Consider the following 17,752-nt stretch of genomic DNA (forward strand, 5'->3'; position numbering starts at 1 on the left):
ACGGCACCCCATCACTTCGCACCTCAAGGAACTACACAGGCTCCCCATTCACAAATGCAGCCAATTCAAACTCTTCATTCACACATACAAAGCCCTACACAACATTGGGCGAGCAGCCGCATACATTTTCACCAGCTGACCAGACACCTGTGCCCTGGTTTCCTGCATCCACAAAAATAGAGCAGGTGGTCACTTGTTCTCCTACATGGCACCCAAAATATGGAACTACCTCTCTCAGCACTGCAAGACGCTGAAGACATGGCTCTTCGAATAACTCTGTGGGGACCATACGCCCACTTAACAGCTGAAGCGCCTGGATAGACTCACGGGTGATTACTATGCCCTATAAATCTCCAAATCATTTTAGGAACATCTAGCTACAGTATTCGCTAATTGACGTTACTTTTTAATATGCAAAAAGTCCAAATGTAACTCAGGTCTGAAAGTTCATTTCACATCAAAAACAAACAATACTAAGGTTGTCAAAATGGAAAGGAATTATTAAAAAGGTCCCAGGCATATATTTTTTTTAAAACTAAAAACCATTCAATGGCGTTGTCAACATTATGGAGTATAGAACAGCAGCTTCCGCTGTGGGAACAGATCTTAGCTAAAGCAAAAGTGGGTATCAAAATCGTTAATGAAATGGTCACAAAAATGCCAATACTGTAGGAGGAAACACAGCGAGACCCTATCCAGTAGTAGAAGTAGTACAATACCCAAATAGGCTTGGATCAGTAAGAGTAACTTGTTTTATAAGACTTTTTGTGATCAGCTTTCAAGACGAGTTTCAGGGCATAAGAAAGTTTTGACCTCTGAACACCTAAACAAATTTCCTCCTTAAACTAGGTTAACACAATGAATCTATGTTTAGACAGAATAAATGTACATATCGGTTTATTTAAAAGGTTTTATATACCGTGAAATTGACCCATGAAGGTATCAAAGCACTTTATAGTTGATCAGAAAGAGACTATATAGATGTAAATGTTGGAATTTGTAAAGCGCACAGCTACCTCCACCGGAGGTGTCCCGGCGCTGTCCGTATACCGCTTAGGAACCCTTCCTGGCTTTCCTGGGAAATGTCCACTCCTGGGCACCCCCCAGGTGCAGCCAGGCATCCCAGCGCTTTTGGGGCCATTGTGGAGACTAAGAAAGCTTTTGCCCAAAGTTGCAGCGTGGGACCCATGATCAGAACAGGCACTGAGGTGAGAATATCCAGTCAGGGGAATTAATGAGTCGGAGACCCACCGAGGCGGGAATCGAACCCTGGTCCCTGGCCAGAGCTCTGCATCAAGGTCTGCCTGCTCTAACCATTGAGCCACACTTCTCCGATCGAATCGAGGCCAATACCGTATGTGGTAACTCCCCAGCTGAGGGGGAAGAGTGGGCGTGACCACCTCCGTGTCAAATCCGCAGATCAAAAACACTATGGTAGCAATAATAAACATGGGTGTAGTCAACATGCCACGACAGGTCTGGAGAGTATTGTTTCTGGGTTTCAGGGCAGAAATATGTTTATCAGTAGTACTTTAACTTCCTTCCTGAAAGATGCAGTTGAGGGATTCAGTCTGGTTACGGGAGGCAAGGAGTTGCAAATTCTCCGGGCGATGCCAGAGAAGGCTCGGTAATAAGTTTTCTTTTTTTTTACAATTTCTGTGGTTTTAACAGTAAGGTGCTACAACTTCTAGGGGATCTGAAGTTGCCAGAAATCTTCAGTTTCTTTGCGAGGTATCTCGGGGTATTGAAGTGGAGGTCTTTATGTGTCAAACAGGCAGGTGTTAAATATAATCTTGCTTCATAAGGGAGCCAGTTTAGGGATTCCAAATCCGGGGTGTCTTACAGCAATGTTAATTAAGTGAGGCCCTTAAAGGAGCAGTCTTGGATCTGGGTCAGCCACAGAGGGTTGCAACACTGGGAATCACTAGGGCTTGCACAGCAGACTAAGTTTTTGATGGGGAGGAAGGGTTTTATTTTAAGATGTTAATTTGGAGGCTTGGTCCTTCGGTGGATGCGCTGATGTGCTTCAGCATATTCAAGTTCCTGTCTAAAATTATTCCCAGGGATCTTGCAGAATCTATATAGTGTGGCAAGAAGTTAATAGCTGTTAGTTACCCATTCCTCGAGATCAGGTGATTGTTTGGGCAGGTGATTAGGAGGAATTCCATCTTGAGAGTGCTTAGTATGAAGCGGCTGCCGGTCTGCCAGTTTTTTTTTTTTTGGTAGCGTTAAGGTGAGGGAACCAATATCGTCATGGGAGGAGACTTTCAGGTACAATTGAGCGCTATCGGTGTACGTCATAATAGATGTTGGATGATCTCAGAATTTCCGTTAAAGGCTCCATGAGCAAGTTAAAGAGAAAAGTGAGAGCGAGGAACCCCTAATGTGACCAGAGTGGACTTAGACAGGGACTGTTTAACCTGTTGTGGAGAAATGAGGCGGCTCAGTTTGGAACAAACCCTTAGTACCCCATCCTAGGTTTGAGCAAGTCTAGTAGGTTGTCATGTTTAACTGTATCGAACGCTGACGAAAGGTCGAGGAGGATTAGAAGGCAGGATTCGTTCTGATTCAACATTTTTAACACATCGCCAATTAGGTATGTCAGAACTGATTCAGTGGTATGAATCGGACAGAAACCGGATAGGTCTAAAAGACTGATTTTTTTCTATGTGGTTAGAGTTGGATGTGTACACGTCTGATGTGCAAGAAAAAAACCAATTGAAAAGTATAAATGTCACCTCAAAAACACAAACAGTGAAATAACCCCTAATTTGTAACAGTACTCCAGTCAGAGTGGAAAACCTATAATGGCACAATGTATTAGAGTAGCTCATGAATCAGGGAAGCACCTCAACCAATTTAAGAAGCATCTTTACCAAGGAGGCAGATGTCAAGCTATAGACCATGACTGGTATGAATGATATATAAAAAAAAAATCTCAAACCGACCAGCAATCAACTTAGTTGCTTGTTAGTAAGAACAATAAGACCAAAACACTTGGCAATGTAAGGCAATGTATGATGCTTCCAGGATACTCACTGATTAGATGCAAATATATGCAAAAGCTTGAAGGCAAGACTATTCTTTGCTTTCAAAATAAAATCTTTATTAAAAAATATGCAACTAGGAAAAAAGAAATGCTAAACTACTGTGAACTTTTAGATACCATTTCTTTTAAGCATCGTTTAGCAAAATGTGTTGATAAATGCGAGTATCTCCCAAAATTATTCATAATGGAAAATCAGTGTAACCAGTTGCAACAAAATTATAGGCAATATAAAAATAAACGAGCATTGGCAAAGCCATTAGGTACGACCTTGGTGGTCAGCTTTTTGGTTAGGTCAATGTATATCTTGTTTTGACATGGGTTTTGTAAAGCTTTATTGTTGTGGGTGCAGCCGTCATCATTATAACAAACATTGCCAATAGCAAAAATATGCCACATTAGTTCCTGGCACTGAACAAAACTACTTTGCGTGCTAATATGCTCCTCGTGAAAGAGCATAATGTTGTCACTGACCGTGCAGCCAGCCAATTGATGGATAGAATTTTTATGAAAACAAAAATGCCAGACCTAAAAAGGTAATCAATTCTAAAAGTACACCCATGGTATATGTCCTTACAGTAGTGCAGATTTATGGGTTTCATGAATTCATTGAGTCAGGAAATTGTACTCCTAGAAAGGTATGCATCTGTTCTTGGCATGTAGAGCTGCAGAGTTGTACACTTAGCATTAGATCGGCACCTGGTGTTGGGCTCGGATGATTGCAGGTTGTTGTTGTCTTGGAAGAAGTCTTTGTCGTCACGAGATAGGTGACTCCTCCCTTGGACAATACTGCACATGGGCATCGGCTCCAGCCTTAGATTGTTTTTCGCCATGATGGCAAATGATGGAGTTAGTATAAGTAAAAGAAAAAAGGATGTCCATGCGTGTGCATCTAAGTAAAAAAACTGGAACGGATACAAGTCCCGGGAAGGCGGGAGGCCGTGTACAACTCAGCAGCTCTACATGCCAAGAACAGATGCATACTGGTAAGTAGCATTTTCCTTTCGAGGCATATGAGCATTGATTGTACACTTAGCATTGATTGTACAGCAGTGTCTCCCCTAGCGGTGGTCGCTTGTATCCGTTGCAGTGGGTTGAAAGAGAGTTTTAAGGACAGCCTGGCCTACTGCAGCTTGCTGCTTGGCTTGCACATCAACACAATAGTGTTTAGTGAAGGTGTGTAGTGTAGACCAAGTTGCTGCCTTGCAAAGTCCTCTAGGGGTATGTTTCGTAAGAAAGCCATAGAGCGGCGGTACTCATAGTACGGCCCGCGGGCCATTTGCGGCCCGCCAGACCTTCCCTTGCGGCCCCCATGGAAAACCACAGCAGTCAGGGACTCGGCGCCATTACTGCTGTTGTGATTCCTCGGGGGCCGCATTTGCTGAGAAGAGGTAAAAAGGGGCATGCGCAGACATGTAGTGTCTCGCATGCTCATCTGCGGCCCCCGCCCTCATCTGACCCTGTGAGGTCATAGGCTTGGTTCACTACAGGTCGGGATTTTAAAAGAAGGCACGCAAGTTGCTGCCTTTCTTTATTTACCCTTATTTATTGCGAGTGGTTTTGCAGATTAATGTACGTGAATGCGACAGTAGATGGCGCTGTTGTGACCAATTGTGAGTTAATTATTAGCTAAATTTACTTTTTATGCAAGTTTGTTCTCAAGGAGTTAACTGGCGGGGCTTTTGGTGGGCCAGGTGCTTTAAAGCAGATGCTTAGACGGTCGGGGGGCTCCATTTTTTGACTTCAGGGTGGAAAAAAAATATATATATTAACTCGGTAGAAGTGCTGCTCAGAAAGCTTTTGTCAGTTCAAATCGACAAGTTTTCATTCTTTCAGTCTCGTAATTTCAGACCTGAAGCATTTTCTATTCTGTATACCCAAAGCCATAGTTTTATTTATCTTGTGCAACAGGAAGGTAGGAATGTGAGGTTATGTAGCCTATATTCCTCACCCTGAGCTCCCCTGAATTGTAAAGATCAGCCATGTCACTATATTCCAGGCTGCTAGCATTGGTCGTTTTTGAATCGAAACACTCAGTGGTAAAATCTTCATTGGCGAGTTTTTCATCACTGTGCCTGTCCTGCCTGGTTGTTTGTCCAAAAACCCTGCAGGAGTAGTCTTTACTAAGCCATACACACTGTAAGACCGAATAATCTAGGGTCCTTGTACCAACATGAAACATTAGTAGCACCAACACACTTTGCCACACAAAATATTCTTCGAGGAGAGAACTATTAACTGAAAATAAATGTCCTAATTTGCAGTTCACTGATATTACTTCCGGATAGACTGAGTGAACTCGAGTGATGAAGTAGAGGTAGGCGAGCCTCAAATTAACAGGGAGAGGGAGATAAGAGTGGGCTCTCTGGCTTTAAGAGCCCATGCAAGGAGTCTTGAAAATATATGGCTTGCAAATAATGCAACAAGCATCAAGTTAGACTATTATAAGGTGTCTTCAAAATAAAAAAAAAATGGTGCTGTTGTGACCATTTTTGCCTTCAGGGTGGAAAAAAAATATATATATTAACTCGGTAGCAGCACTACTGCTGAGAAAGCCTTTCTCAGTTCAAATTGACATGTTTTCATTCTTTCAGTCTCATCATTTCAGACCTGAAGCATTTACACTATTATATACAACAAAGCCATAGTTTTATTTATCTTATGCAACTAACAACCACTTGGGTCTCCATTTTCGCCCATAGATAAATCTCAACTCAACAGCAGCTCAAAGCCTTTGAGGTAATTCCAAATAGGCTCGTTTAAGTTCTTTCAGTTTCATTATTTCAGAACTGAAGGATTTTCAATGTTATATATTATATACAACAAAGCTGTAGTTGTTGCTTATTTATCTTATGCAACTAACTATTGGGAACTCCATTTTCGCCCTCTGGGTGAAGAAAAAAAATCTCATCTCAGTAGCTACATCATTGCACAAAGATTTTGATGTAATTTCAAATAGACTGGTTTTACTTCTTTCACAGTCTCATCTTTTCAGAACCGACACATTTTCAATATTCTAATTTATATACAACAAAGCCATAGTTGTTTCTTATTTATCTCATGCAACTAACAACTATTGGCAAAGCCAATAGTCCTGACTTGTTGCAGGTACAATGTTACTGGTTATATCTGATTATCTGGATCCAATGACAAACAGCAACATACCAGTAGGGTGGCACACTATGCTAAACAAAGATTTTTGTTTTTAAACCAACCCCTTAATTTTATCGGTCATGGCCCTTTGAGAGAACCCTCAGGTTTTTCATCCCACTAAAAGCCCTGTAACCAGGCAATCCATGTCAGTTATGTGTTAATATCGCCGTAGTTCGATCTAAAAATCTATTTTTAGGTTCTGCTGTATGTCTGTTAATAGTAGAGAAATACTGCTATTTAAAGAGAGAGCGCGAGAGACTGACTGGCTATGAGAGAGACTGACTGAGAGAGAGTCTGACTGAGAGGGAGAGACCGACGGAGAGAGAGAGAGACTGGCTCAGGGAGAGAGACTGACTGACTGACTGACTCAGGGAGAGAGACTGACTGACTGACAGAGAGAGGCTGACAGAGAGAGTGACTGATTGAGCGACTTACTGAGAGAGAGACAGAGACTGACAGAGAGAGAGACTGACTGAGAGACTGACTGACGGAGAGACTTACTAGCTGAGAGAGAGAGACACTGACTGAGAGAGAGAGAGACTGATGGAATTGGGGTCAAAGTGTGTATGGAGCTGTGCAATGCCTCTTAAGATGTGCTCTTTGTAGTTACATCTGCTTTTGAAATATAGCATTCTCACATTGTCTAATGTTTTGAAACAGGTTTGATTTTTTTTACTCTAGCCCCGCCCCCACTGATCCTGCCCCCACTGACCCCGCCCCTACTGGTGCGGCCCTCAGCCACAACCCACACTGTAATTTTGGCCCCCGGCAGAAAGTTTGTAAGTACCCATGCCATAGAGGCTCCTAGCTTGCGAGTAAAGTGCGCTCTAGGATGAACTGTTAATGTACGTTTAGCTTTTAGATAGCATATTTGTATGCATTTTACAATCCACCTTGCGATCCCACCTTTAGAGATGGGGTTGCCTTTGTGTGGAGGAGAGAAAGATACAAACAGTTGTTTTGTTTTCCTAAAATATTTAGTTCTATCTATGTAGTATAGAAGAGCTCTTTTAACATCTAGAGTGTGTAAAGCCCTTTCCGCTACAGAGTCTGGGCTTTGGAAAAACACAGGTAACTCTACGGATTGATTTAAGTGAGAAGGAGTGATGACTTTTGGAAGAAATTTTGGATTAGATCTAAGAACCACTTTGTTAGGATGTATTTGAAAAAATGGTTCTTGTATAGTGAAAGCTTGTATCTCACTTACTCTTCTAAGAGAGGTAATAGGAACAAGGAAAGCTGTTTTCCATGTTAGGAATTGCAGTTCACATTTATGTAGAGGCTTGAAAGGGTGTCCCATGAGTCTTGTAAGGACAACGTTCAGGTTCCACACAGGAGAAGGTGGCAACTGGGTGGGATTATTCTTTTTAATCCTTCCATGAATGTTTTGATTGCAGGCACTCTGAAGAGAGAAAGATGTTGTCTGTTTTGTAAATACGCTGCAATTGCTGCAAGGGGCAGGCGTATGGAAGAATATGCTAAATTAGACCTTTGCAGATGTAAAAGGTAACAAATGATATTCTGGATGGAAGCATCCAGGGGATCAATTTGATTATTTCTGCAATATATTGCGAATCTTTCCCATTTAGCGGCATAACACGCTCTGGTAGTGGGTTTCCTAGCTCTTTAATGATGTTCATACAGTCTGGTGGTAGATTTAAATAACCAAACTCTAAGACTTCAGGAGCCAGATCGCTAAATTCAGTTGTTTTGGGTCTGGGTGTCTGATTTCTCCATGGTTCTGTGTTAACAGGGAGGGTGTGAGCTGTAACTTTTGATGTGGAACCAGAGAGAGAGATCCAGCAGTGTGGTGAACCACGGTTGCCGTGCCCATGTGGGAGCTACCAGGATCAGTTTGAGAGACTGTTGTCTGAGCTTGCGCACTACTAATGGAATTAGTGGGAGAGGCGGAAAAGCGTATGCAAATCTGCCGGACCAGTTCATCCACATCGCATTGCCCTTGGACAATGGGTGTGGAAACCTGGCGGCAAAGGTTGGGCATTTAGCATTTTCGTGGGTGGCACACAGTTCTATGTGTGGATGACCCCATCTCTGGAAGAATGGCTGAAGAACTTGTGGGTGTAGTTCCCATTCGTGAATCTGTTGTAACTGCCGACTTAAAAGATCTGCTATCTGATTGTGAACTCCTGGAAGGTGTTCTGCCGACAGATTTATATTTTGAGGAATGGCCCATCTCCAAATGTTCTGTGCAAGCTGGGACAGTTGCAGAGAGTGTGTCCCCCCCCCCTGTTTTTGTATATAGTACATGGCTGTCATATTGTCCGTCCAGATTAAGAACGCTTTGTTTTGTACTTGTAGTTGAAAAGTCTTGAGTGCTAAGAATATGGCTAGCAGCTCTAGATGGTTGATATGGAACAGTTTTTGTTGATTGTTCCATTGACCTTGAGTTGTATGATGTAAGAGATGGGCTCCCCATCCTGTGAGATATGTGTCTGTTGTGAGCACTAACTGTGGAACAGGTTCGAGGAACGGCCGCCCCTTTGTCAAGTTTTTGGTATTCCACCATTGCAGAGAGCGATGCGTGCGGTTGTCCACCAACACCAGGTCGGTTGGTTGACCTTGAGCCTGGTTCCACTGTTGTGCTAGGCACTCTTGTAACGGGCGCATTTGCAATCTTGCGTGTGGGACTATGAAGATGCTATCATGCCTATTAGTCTCATGAACACTCTGGCTGGCTTGCAGAGATTGTTGTTGTTGGAAGACTGTGACTAAGTTTTGAATGCTTTGTATCCTTGCTGGACAGGGATACGCTACAGCTGTAGATGTGTCTATTGTAGCCCCTAGATACTGGTGTACATGAGAAGGCTGCAGGTGCGACTTGGTGTAGTTGAGCGTGAACCCTAAGTCGTGCAACGTTTTAATTGTTTGAGGGTGTGTTGGACACATTGTTTGAATGACTTGGCTTTTATGAGACAATCGTCTAGAAAAGGGAAGACATGTATCTGCTGCCTTCTGAGATGTGCTGCTACTACTGCTAAGCATTTTGTGAACACACGTGGTGCTGTTGTTACCCCAAATGGAAGGACTTTGAACTGATAGTGTTGTCCTTCCAGTACAAACCTTAGGTACTTCCTGTGAGCAGGGTGTATAGGGATGTGAAAGTAGGCGTCCTTTAGGTCTAGGGTTGAAAGGAAATCGCCTTGTTGCAGTAATGGGAGTACTTGTTGCAGAGTGATCATATGAAAATTATCTGATTGTATGTACTGGTTGAGGGGCCTGAGGTCGAGAATTGGTCTCAGTGGCCCGTCTTTTTTGGGAATTAGTAAATACAGCGAGTAAACCCCTGTTCCCTGTTCTTCTAAAGGAACTAGTTGAATGGCATCCTTTTGTAAAAGTGACAGAACTTCTTGTTGGAGCAGAGCCAGGTGGTCTGTAGACATTAGACGCTGCCTGGGAGGTATGTGTGGAGGGGTTACTGTAAGTTCTAGGCAGTAGCCATGTTGGATAGTCTGTCTCACCCACTTGTCTGTTGTAATGGAGTTCCAGACAGGCAGGACCTGTGTTAATCTGCCCCCTACAGCAGTGGAATGCTGTTGGGGGAGCAGAGGGAAGTCACTGTTTTGTGGCGGAAGAGGATCGATTGCTGTTGTTACCGCGACCTCTCCCATTGTTATTATTGCCTCTGTATCCTCCTCTAAAATATCCCTTGTTAGAGGAGCCTTGTGTGTGAGATTTGAAAGATGTTGTAGTGTCTGCTCCAGTTTGTTTGGAGCCTCCTCTGTAGAAGTAGCGGCGAAAGGAACCTCTAGCTGGGGTAGACTGTAAAGCCACCATAGACTTGGCGGTGTCCGTATCTTTTTTTCATCTTTTCGAGTATAGTGTCCACTTCTGGGCCAAATAATTGGTTCTGATTAAGTGGTTGGTTTAAAATGGTAGTTTGTACTTCCTGTTTAAACCCGGAAATGCGTAGCCACGCATGTCTCCTAAGTATGACACTGGTATTCACAGCTCTAGATGCGGTGTCTGCCGCATCTAGTGCACATTTTATTGAGGCATTTGAGATTAACTTGCCTTCCTGTATGAGGTCAGTTGCCTGAGCTTTATATTGATCTGGTAGGTGCTCAAGTAGTTTTTCTAATTGATCATAGTGAGCCCTATCATAACGAGAGAGGAGGGCTTGTGTATTGGCTATATGCCAGATGTTAGTGGCTTGTGCAGCTATTCTTTTACCTGACGCATCAATTACTTTGGATTCTTTTTCAGGTGGGGGTGCTTCGCCAGAAGTTTGAGAATTTGCCCTTTTCCTAGCATTGGACACAACTAAAGAATCTAATGGTAGGGGCCCTTTGATGTAGACTGGGTCTGTGGGTGCAGGCCTATATTTTTTCTCAATTCTGGGGTTCAAAATTCTAGTGCGTACAGGGTCTTTAAATACCTCTGGAGCATGTTTGATGACCCCTTTAATCATGGGAAGAATTTGAACAGACCGTTTGGACTGTTCAAAGGTATCTAAGAGGAAATCCACCTCAGTCTCATCAGAATGCATAGTGACTTTATGGTAAGCAGCAGCTCTGTTTAACAAATCACCAAAAAAAATGTTATCCTCTGGAGGGGAAGGTTTTGAAGGGTATAACTGCGGGTCAGGAATATCAGGCGCATTTTGTGGGTTTGGCAAGTCCCATATAACGTTATCCACGGGGCATGGGAAAGGCTCATCTAAATCATCCCCTCCACCCAGACTATATTGATGATCATCATGTTGAGGTGAATGTGATGATAAAAGTGGAGAATGTGCGGGAGAGATCTGAGGTGGTATGTGAAGAGGAGTAGGAGAAGAACGAGGAGGAGGTATAGGAAAGTAAAAGTGCATAGGGGATGTTGCACAGGCCTTTTTCTTGACAGGAACCATAGGTGTGGATGGTGCATCAGCTGGTCTCTTTTTTTGAGGTGTAGCTTCTACATGACCTGTTTTTGGGTCGATGTAGATCTTTTGTCGAGGAACTGGCAAGAAAAGTTCCTCCTCATGTACAACGTTCTTGGGCGTCGATTTTTTCGGTTCCAGCCAAGGTTGTTTTGTATGTTTAGCCTTGGGAGGCGATATAACGTCCTCTGGCATAGTTTTTGGTACCGAAGGTGTTGTTTTCAGCTTGGTAGTCAGGTTCGAGGGCTCGGGCATATCGGAATCGGGCCTTGTGGGATTCAGCACTGAAGAAGGTGTTTTCGGTGTGGGGGCCGGTGTCGTCGGCTTCGAGGCGTCGGACGATGGCTTCACACTTTTATATTTCGAAGTGGACGGCTTCGGAGCCGGTACTTCTTTCGGCGCCGATACTTTTAGGCTTCGGTGCCGAGAGGTCTTTCTGTTTCGGTGCCGAGCCATCCTTTGGTTTCGGTGCCGAGCCAGCTTTGGGTTTTGGTGCAGACGGAAGAGGTGGAATGGGCACGTGCGGCTTGCTTGGTGCCGAGGCACTAGAAGGCTTAGTTGTTTTCTTTGGAGCCGGGCTCGAAGGCGGGGCTTTAGAAGCGGGTGTTCGGTCTCGACTGGGCCCAGCGGGTGGAGTGCTGACCTTTGCCTTCGGTTTGGGAACTGTATGTGGTGCAGGGGCAGTAGTACTCACGCGCTGACCCGATGGAGCGGAGTCATCTGAGTAGTCTGCCTATGATACCATCTGGAGATCAGGCGAATCTTCTTCGGGAACGAGCGGAACCTCTTCATCAAAGATATCTTCTGGTTCCGGGGCTGATCTCATTTCGTGTAGACGGGCCCTCCTATTCCCCGATGGTTTTCTTTGATCGGAAGGATGCACAGGCTGTGCAGGTCGATTCGTCGTGTTCTGGCGATAGGCAGAGGTTGCAGACCCCGTGGTGATCGCTATGTGGAAACTTTGCTCGACATACCGGGCATCTTTTGAACGGAGTCCTGTCCATGAGGTGTAGTCCGCACGGTGTCGATAGGCCCAACGGCCCGCGTCGATGACCGGAATAGAACTGATGGCGTCTAAACTATTGTAGTCGACGTCGAAGGTAGTTTTTAGAAGTTTGAGGAAGTTTTGCGCTTCGAGGTGCTTGAAAAAAGTGTTTTTCTAGCCAGAGCGGAGAAATTTTCATCCGAACCCTGTGGCGGAAAAAAACAATCTAAGGATGGAGCCAATGCCCATGCGGAGTATTGTCCAAGGGAGGAGTCGCCTATCTCGTGACTACAAAGACTTCTTCCAAGACAACAACTACCTGCAATCATCCGAGAACAACACCAGGTGGCGATCTAATGCTAAGTGTACAATCTGCAGCTCATATGCCTCGAACATATGTGAACTGCATGTTAGTATTGGCAAATATACATGTGCAGATCTCATGCGAAAATCTGCTGCATGGTAACAAGTTTACTTTCCCACCAACTACTTTTATCCCATCCCTCGAATAATTTTTACTCCTGCCCTTGTCAAGAGTAAATTTCCAACCTCTCTCTACATGTGAGAATATAAGAGCAAGCTGATGAAAACCCATAAAACATGCAAGTTAGTAGGTTTGCACAAACTCAAAAGGGCATTCCATCCATGGGGTGGGGGGCAGGGGGGAACTATTGCTTACCACTACCTCCAGCCCCAGGGTATGTAGATCTGTGGAAAAGTGTCAAATAAGGGAATTACTAGTATTCAAAGCCTACTATGGTATGAGCTCTGGCATAATCAGAGCGGCTATAATCATAGCTATTATATAGGGGAAACCTTGTTGTCTGCGTGCTGTTGAGGATCCGAATCACCGCCTGTTGCTGTGGTGCCCCGTGTTGAGGGGAAGACGCTGTAACTTGCCGGACCCGCTCCGCGGGTCCCGCTGCACCAGTAGCCTTCGAGGGAGCAAAGGAGAAGACCAACTGACCCCTCCCGCACCGGCAGGGCTGCGAGCAGCCTAGCAGGGACTCCGTTGACCAGGAGTCCCTGCGCGGAACACCTGTGGCCGCTCTCCCTGCCGGACACGCCCCCGACAGCTCAAAAGCTGCTCTGTGCTTACAGCCTGCGGGAAACCTTGTTGTCTGCGTGCTGTTGAGGATCCGAATCACCGCCTGTTGCTGTGGTGCCCCGTGTTGAGGGGAAGACGCTGTAACTTGCCGGACCCGCTCCGCGGGTCCCGCTGCACCAGTAGCCGTCGAGGGAGCAAAGGAGAAGACCAACTGACCCCTCCCGCACCGGCAGGGCTGCGAGCAGCCTAGCAGGGACTCCGTTGACCAGGAGTCCCTGCGCGGAACACCTGTGGCCGCTCTCCCTGCCGGACACGCCCCTGACAGCTCAAAAGCTGCTCTGTGCTTACAGCCTGCGGGAAACCTTGTTGTCTGCGTGCTGTTGAGGATCCGAATCACCGCCTGTTGCTGTGGTGCCCCGTGTTGAGGGGAAGACGCTGTAACTTGCCGGACCCGATCCGCGGGTCCCGCTGCACCAGTAGCCGTCGAGGGAGCAAAGGAGAAGACCAACTGACCCCTCCCGCACCGGCAGGGCTGCGAGCAGCCTAGCAGGGACTCCGTTGACCAGGAGTCCCTGCGCGGAACACCTGTGGCCGCTCTCCCTGCCGGACACGCCCCTGACAGCTCAAAAGCTGCTCTGTGCTTACAGCCTGCGGGAAACCTTGTTGTCTGCGTGCTGTTGAGGATCCGAATCACCGCCTGTTGCTGTGGTGCCCCGTGTTGAGGGGAAGACGCTGTAACTTGCCGGACCCGATCCGCGGGTCCCGCTGCACCAGTAGCCGTCGAGGGAGCAAAGGAGAAAACCAACTGACCCCTCCCGCACCGGCAGGGCTGCGAGCAGCCTAGCAGGGACTCCGTTGACCAGGAGTCCCTGCGCGGAACACCTGTGGCCGCTCTCCCTGCCGGACACGCCCCTGACAGCTCAAAAGCTGCTCTGTGCTTACAGCCTGCGGGAAACCTTGTTGTCTGCGTGCTGTTGAGGATCCGAATCACCGCCTGTTGCTGTGGTGCCCCGTGTTGAGGGGAAGACGCTGTAACTTGCCGGACCCGATCCGCGGGTCCCGCTGCACCAGTAGCCGTCGAGGGAGCAAAGGAGAAGACCAACTGACCCCTCCCGCACCGGCAGGGCTGCGAGCAGCCTAGCAGGGACTCCGTTGACCAGGAGTCCCTGCGCGGAACACCTGTGGCCGCTCTCCCTGCCGGACACGCCCCCTGCCCTGTCAACATCCTACATAACTGGGCGGGGCTGCCGTTGCGCGGGAGCGACCGGGGCGAAGACCGGGCAAAGAGCGGGCCGTTTGAGGTCTGGACTGGCCCACCCTCTTTCGCCCACCTCTCATCACTGACTAACTGGGTTGTAATTCGTCATCTTTTGCATTGTATTTGGAGGTTTACCCCGGTCCCTGTTCCTGTCTCACTATGTGTACCAGGTTAACTCGTAGTAAGGCGGTTAAGGGAGGCCCATCAATTAGTGGTCCAATGGATGATTTCATCACTCGTACTAATCTTGCGATTGACCAAGAAATTTCCAAATTGCAGACTCGTGTCTCTCTGGAATTGGCTGCCGCAAGAAGACTATCGGAGGTGATTGCAGTCTCAAAAAAAATCCTCATTGGGCCACATAGCTATTGCTGTTACCCCGGAGCGACCCGCCCCTTCCAGTTCTCTAGTCTTGCAGGCAGAAGTCCATCAGGTTCCGATTTCACAACCCCCTTTTCCAGCCCCAGGGCCAGTTGTTGATGACGCCGGTGATCCGAATTCACCTGTGTTATCTTCCATGCAGAATGTCAGTTTCAATTTTTCCAACCCGGCATCCTTAAACTCACACAAAGGCAAATATGATGCCAGCCCTAACTTCCCTGCCCCGGTAATTTTTGGCTCATATAAGTTCAAGACTAGCAAGGGCAACCTACCCAAAAGGAAAAGGATTTCCCGGTATACTTACTATCGCAAGAAGGCAAGAGTTGCGGTGGTTCAGAAATCGAAATTGCCCAGCGCACTACTACCTAATGCAACAGAAGGGACCATTGTCAGGGAACAGCCACATCGAGAGGGGGCCATTGAGGGGTCAGATCCTGCTCCTACTACTAATACTGCTCAGGATGGGGGCATACATGGTGAGGGTCGGGAAGGGCAGGATGGGGAATTTATAGGTATAGTTTGGGAAACACTGAAGAAACTTCTTTCCCCCCTTGCTCTCAGACTCTCAGGCATCGAAAACAGCTTGCTGGAGATGGAAAAAAGCATTATCGCTCTGGCTACTCTTGGCTTGAGAAGTCTTGAAAACCAGGGCTTCGGTGTAGAGGACCCAATACCACAAGCACCACATCTCCCTCGCCCCATACCGGCGCCTGCACGCCCGGTTCCTAAGCCACGAACCCTGGGTGTGAACCAAGTCACTGCTGTTCCTAAATCTAAGGTTCCCGCCCGCCCCCCCCCCCAACCACCCTTAAAGCCTATTATAGGCCCTCTTCTTAGACCTCTCCCTAGTAAAGTTCGCCCCCAACACTCTCGGGCCCCTCCTGTCAAGAATAATTTTAGAGGGGGCTATATCGATCTTCCCCCAGAGGCCAATGATTATGTGGTTGTTTTGACGGGCGTTTCCCAGATCGGTCACTACGAGAATCACTGGTCCCTGAAGAATAAGACAATGCACTGGCTTAATGCGAACCGTCCAATTCCTAATGGTGGGAAGAGCAGAGTCCTGATGGTGCGTCGTGTCCCCTGGGTGGGCCCCACAAAGAAAACCGTGGTTGGGGACTGTATAGTGGTGACCTTTGAGGACCCACTTACAGCACACCACATTTGCTCCTGTCCCACCGTTGAAGGTTCTCGTGTTATACCCAGGCCTTTGTCTTTCTTTTATCCGCCACTCCCCAATAACACACGGAAAAATGATTGGTCCCTAGTGCAGCGCCACGCATGGAGGAGCCACCCCACTACCTATCAAGATCCTCTTGCGTGCTGGAGTGGCCTTTCTACCTCTAACAGGTTTGGTGGCCTTGAGGAGGTAGATTGACTTGCAAGGCAACCTAACACTGATGTATTGGCAAAGGCCTCCTTACCCCAGGCCCGAGGGCCCATTGATAATCTCCCTTCATTGTCTGATCAGAGTCTTACTGCATACCCAGTTCTGGAAGAAATTCTAGACGCTCCATCTATAGAGGAGGGATTGCCCACTCCGATTTCCTTAGAATCCCATGTTGCAATACATTTGTTGGTCCCACCGCCTATGACCCCCTTGCTACCCATGCAGATCGCTCTCACAGATAAGAATTCAACTGGTGCTATAAGGGCTCCTAACCAACAGCAGGCCAAGTTTCCCCAAAGGTTACCCATAGCGGCTGTAGGACCGGTCACCCCTGCACGCTCTCCGGCTGGTGTTGATAATTCGCCAAGGCTTCCTACCCCAGGTGACCCTCTGATAAAAAATTTACGTTGGAACGTGGCAGGACTTGCCCGTAACATCGACATCCCTGAGTGGAATGTTTTTTTGGACTCCTATAACATCTGTCTTTTGCAAGAAACCTGGTGCCTTGAACCAGGCACAGAGTAGGATTTACATCCTACTTTGTCCCAGCATCTCAACCTCTAGGTTGCAAGGGTCGCCCGTCTGGCGGCCTTTTAATATGGGTCAGCATCGCACTTGGTCTAAACGTAAGCCAAAAGTTCACTCATTCCCCAGACCTGCAGAGGATATCCATACGCTGCCAAGGGGGAAGGAAGCTAGAGGTTTTTAACCTCTATCTAAGGGGGGCTAGGGGTGGGGCTTCATCGCTTCCTGCCACAGGGCTAAATGGTGAATTAAGTGCCTGTAGCACTGACTCCTATGTCCTCCTTGCAGGTGATTTTAATTGTTGTTTTGAGCCACTCGCGAGGGAGGACATCCTTGACTCATGGGATGAGGATACAAGGAGAGGCATTCCTATTCTGACTCTTGATCCAATTCGTAAATGGTCCCAGAGTGCGATAGACATTAACGCACTCTGTATGGAACATGATCTGAGACCAACCAATGGTCGATCTAAATCCGACCTTATGGGTGCCCACACTTATAACAGAAATGCAACACACTTCCAGAATAGACTACACCTTGTTGAACTACAACCTGTGGCCATTCCTGCAAGACATGGAAGTCATAGCATCCTGTGATAGTGACCACAACCCTCTATCCTTAACCCTCATCCCGCCTTGGCATGTCAGGAAGCCAGTTAAGTCTGCCCACCTGTGGAAAACATCTCATGAAGTTGTTCCCTCCAACTGTGGCAGGCGTTTGAAATGGGCCAAAGTAGCAAGGGATGAGGAAAGGATGGCACAAGCAGGGTCCATAATGACAGCGGTGGGTTTACGCCTTGATGAACCAGGAACCAACACTGCAGCTGTTATAACGATATTTTCAGAAACTACTGCTGCTGTTAGTGATTTGTTTCTTATTCCCCATACCAGTGTGAGGGTCACAGTGAAAGGCCCTTCTAAGTCAAGAGACAAGTGGTATTCTACTGAATGTCGGGCTGCTAAGGGGGCGCTCATTTCCGCAGTGAAGACCAAGGACACAGCCAATGTTAGATCTGCGAGGCAATCCTACAAGAAAATTGTGGCAAAGGCCAAGGAGGCACATGATTATAAATTTTGGAGGGAAC

At 46.8% G+C, this 17,752-nt stretch overlaps 1 protein-coding gene across 2 annotated transcripts in view; it reads right to left on the reverse strand.

Moving 5' to 3' along the window:
- The window catches only part of DCUN1D5 (defective in cullin neddylation 1 domain containing 5), a 132,134-nt gene that overhangs the window by 75,174 nt on the left and 39,208 nt on the right, over positions 1-17,752 (reverse strand). The window lies entirely within an intron of this gene.

This window comes from Lissotriton helveticus, chromosome 8, assembly GCF_964261635.1.
Source record: "Lissotriton helveticus chromosome 8, aLisHel1.1, whole genome shotgun sequence".
Taxonomy (NCBI): domain Eukaryota; kingdom Metazoa; phylum Chordata; class Amphibia; order Caudata; family Salamandridae; genus Lissotriton; species Lissotriton helveticus.